This window comes from Symphalangus syndactylus, chromosome 1, assembly GCF_028878055.3.
Source record: "Symphalangus syndactylus isolate Jambi chromosome 1, NHGRI_mSymSyn1-v2.1_pri, whole genome shotgun sequence".
Taxonomy (NCBI): domain Eukaryota; kingdom Metazoa; phylum Chordata; class Mammalia; order Primates; family Hylobatidae; genus Symphalangus; species Symphalangus syndactylus.
In genome coordinates this window covers 147,487,049-147,491,450 of record NC_072423.2, presented here as the reverse complement: position 1 = coordinate 147,491,450, position 4,402 = coordinate 147,487,049, and positions in this window count along the sequence as shown.

Below are 4,402 nucleotides of genomic sequence, written 5' to 3'. Positions count from 1 at the left end.
GCCACGCCCAGCTAAGTTTTTTGTATTTTCAGTAGAGATGTGGGTTTTGCCATGTTGGCCAGGATGGTCTCGAACTCCTGAGCTCAGGTGATCCACCTGCCTCAACTCCCCAAAGTCTGGGATTATAGGCGTGAGCCACCGCACCTGGCCTATAAAGTATTTTTATTTTTAAAAAACAAAATAGTACAAAAAGATATGAGCAAAAAATTAACAGCACCCCTCTGCTGCCATACACTCAATTCTGCCTCATAGTTAACTATAGTCATGCTAAAATACTTTTATATACTTATTCAGCATTTTTCTAATCATACCATATCATGTATCTAACCAGCTTGATGTCATGTATTTATCTGACATCTATTTCACTACGTATCTCTCTATCAGGCGCCAAGATTTGGCTTCAATTTAGTGCTTAACAAAGATCTTCTATTAAGCTTTGAATCATTCTTGGCTTTGGAAAGCCAATATTTGAATGACTACTTCAGTGTCATTTTTGACATTGTTGAACTTGTATCTTATCAGTGATCAATGAACACTGATTAACATTCCTAATTAAACAGGAATGATTCATAACATTCAGACTTATTGCTAGTCTACAAATGTTCACTTTCAATTTTTCTAAACTTCTTAGATGAAATTAGGAGTTAAATGTTCTTAGATGCTTTAGGCTTGGAATTCTATCGGCTAAATATTTATTGCTGCAAGATGTTATTATTGCAAAATGATACAAGAATTAATGGTGATTGCAGAAGCTGATAATTTTAGGTACAAAAACAATGATTAAATTTCAAGTAGATAGGTAAACTAAAAGATATATTTGCTTAACAAATAATAGTTAAGTAAACCAGAAAAACAATAGAGAGAGAGAAAAAGAGAGGTGAGATTGGACAGAAAACTTAGAAATATAATATCCTTTTTGAGTCAAGGTTTATAAGGTTAAATGAAAATATAGACAGCAATAATAAAGCTTAGATCATATCACCATTCAAACTTGTGTAGAATTATTGAATATTCTTTCGTTCATCACATTAAACAAAATAAACTTGTAAAAACTAAATTTAATTTTTATATAGGCCATGAATCTTAATAAAATTGTTTGAGGATTCTTTGCCAGTTGGAGGGACAAATTAAGAGTATAATGTCAACTTTCTCCTTTCAGATTCGGTGAGGGGTAAGATTTCTAAAACCATGTACAATATGATAAATTACTTTTGATCAGAAGAAAAGATCATAAGGATAAAGATGAGAAAAAAGTCTCAGAGAAGAATAAAATAACGATTGAAAACTTTCCTCCTTTACTGATCTCATTTGAAAATGAGCAGAATTATAGTACATATGGTCAAGTTAGCAGAATGAAATAATTATGCCTGTACTCTGTCAAACTTAAAAAAAATTGACAACTAAAGTTTGAAATTAAAGTGTTACGGTAATAATTTGTGATAAAAGTTCATATTGTCATCTCAGAAGGCTGGTGTTATTTGGCTTCAGGTTTGGGTGAATAGTAATTTTAATATTGGCAATTCAGTGTCTGAACAAACATGCATTTGGAATATCGCTAGTATGAGCAAACTATTCAGCAATTTGAAGTTAATATATCTTGGCTATATGTTGATATTTGTATATATATTTTCATTTTCAGTTTTACTGTTATAAGCCATCTTAAATAAATATTTCATTCCTATTTGTGTCTGTCGGTGCAAATATATTTTTAAATGAACCTTAACAGTCATAGTTTCTTGTTTAATTAAAAAGTACATTTTCTAATTTAATTTCTTTTGCAAAATTGTTTGCTTAAAACGCTACATAAATTTACATGCCTTTTATCAATGTATGGAGTGGCCTAGTTAGTACACATCTTCAGCATTCACTCCCCAAAATGTTAAATCTCTATCTAAAAAGTAAAAGAAGTCATACTCATCACATTTTCAATGTTCACTTCCCAGTTATATTTCTTTTCCTGTTCATGTCCTACATTTCCTTATTATTAGGTTATAATTTTTTCTTATTGAATGATGAAATTATATACTTTTAGGCAATTAGCATTGTATTTGTCCGATGTATTGGAAATACTTTTCCAGTCTTTGGCATTTTTGTTAATAATATGTAATCTACATTTTTCATGCAGAAATTTGTTTCTTGCATGAAAAAGTAAAGTAATTCCATCATCACTTTTCTCTGTGAATTAAAAAAACACTTCATTTTAAGTGATCTTCCATAGTCAGTGGCTCTTTAAAATAATGACTTCATTTGCCTCTAGGAGATTTGTGATTAGCATTTTTACTTCGAAATCTTAGACTCAGTAGAAATGTTAGTAATAAGTTCAGTCGTTGGTTTTATTTTATTTTTTCTTATAGGTACCATTTTTGAAACTTGCACTAATACAAGAGCTGGTTGCCACATGTAGCACTTAACTCTAGTTTATGTTGATTAAAATTAAGAAAAAGTAAACATTTAGTTCTTCAGTTGCAATAACCGTATTTTAAATTGCTGGATAGATGAATGTGGCAAGTGGCCACTGTATTTATTGGTCAACATAGATTTAGAATATTTCCAACATTCCAGAATTTTTTATTAGTGCTGCTCTAAACTGTGTAATGCATATTCTAGTTTGTTCTAGTTTCCATTTTCAGCTTTGACAAATACTAAATTTTGATGTATATATTTCAGCCAGGTATTATGATAAATATCTAAATAAAAAATAAATGTTTAAAAATTATAATAAAACACATGGTGGCCAGGTGCGGTGGCTCACACTTGTAATCCCAAAAATCTGGGAGGCCGACGTGTGAGGATCACCTGAGGTCAGGAGTTCAAGACTAGTCTGGCCAACATGACGAAACTCCATCTCTGCTAAAAATGCAAAAATTAGCTGGGCATGGTGGCACATGTCTGTAGTTGCAGCTATTGGGAGGCTGAAGCAGGAGGATCGCTTGAATCCAAGAAGTGAAGGTTATAGTGAGCTGAGATCACACCACTGCATTCCAGCTTGGGCAAGAGAACAAGACTCTGTCTCAAAAAAAAAAAAAAAAAAAAATTAAAACCCCACGAAATATATTATTTCATAGTTCTTACCCATTTGTGAATGTATTATTTGATTCTAACAATGTAGGAAAGGCAGGGCTCATAATACTAATTCTGCAGATGAAAAACTGAGACATAAAAAGATAAAGTGATGTGTCCAATTCACATAACCATAAGTGGTATAACCTAAATTGAAGTACAGCTCTCTGATTTTAATTCAGTTTCTTTCTACTCTATTAAGTCCCTGTAAATTGTTTCCAATTAACTGAGTTCATTGCCAACTGTCAAGCACAGTTTGACTATTACATATTATTTTTCTTTTGTGTCTCTTATACCTCGTATTTCATTTATACCTGGAGTGCATTTGTAATTTTAACAACCTGTTAAAATCTTTCCCCCCTTGAGAGTCCAGTTAAAAATGTCACCTTCACTCATTTTATATTCATTTTTAGCTCTGTCTCTAACCTTTAGATAATGTATCATGAGTTGCTTTTTAGTAATTTAGCAACATGTAAATATATCTTATTTTTTCCACTAATTTATAAATACATTACAGAGAAGGGCAAAGTTAGATTCAGTTTTATATCCCTAGAGTATCTCTGATAGCGTTTGGTATTGAATCTACATTAGTTGCAACAAATAAATGGATACAAAAGGACATTTTAAAGCAGCCCAGGAAACTCTCAGGGTAAATTTGCAGAGACTGCTTTAGTTTGAACAGAACATTTTAAATGAAGACACGGATTTCCTTACTTGATTACTTTAGTTGTAATGCAGGCAAGTTTATGTCCATTTCCAGTACTTACTGGGAGGAAAATGACAGATGTGAGTTGTAAGCAGAAGAGGAGATGGAGCCACTGCTCATTCTAGATTTCCTAAGAGTCATATCCTTATTCATTTAATCTTTGGAAAAAAAGCTACTCTCTCCCCTATAGACAGCAATTAGGTTCTCTGTTTCTCCAGTACAAGAGTAGTAGTTTTCTATTTTAAACTTTGCTCTTGGAAAGTGTCTCACCAGGAAGTGGCCTTCATTTTCATCTCATACATTTTATTTCTTACGATTTGCCAAAATGAATGACACATATTTTCTCTTCTGATTTTCTTAAATGTTGAGTCATCAAAGACAATTGAGGTCTCACAGAGATAAATGGAAATGAACTGTCTATATGAAAATCAAGTTGACAGAAAGGAATTAAATGAAGCAAATATTTCTTACATAAGTGGTACCTCTTCAGCACATAGGGCTTTGAATAATTTGCAGAGTCATGCAGACTCACTTTGGAATGCAGAAAGTTTCTAAAATAATTTAAATATGTCCAGTTGACAGTTTCTTGAACACTTTGAGTAAAAGCATGTCGCAACTAAGAATAGTAATAGAAAG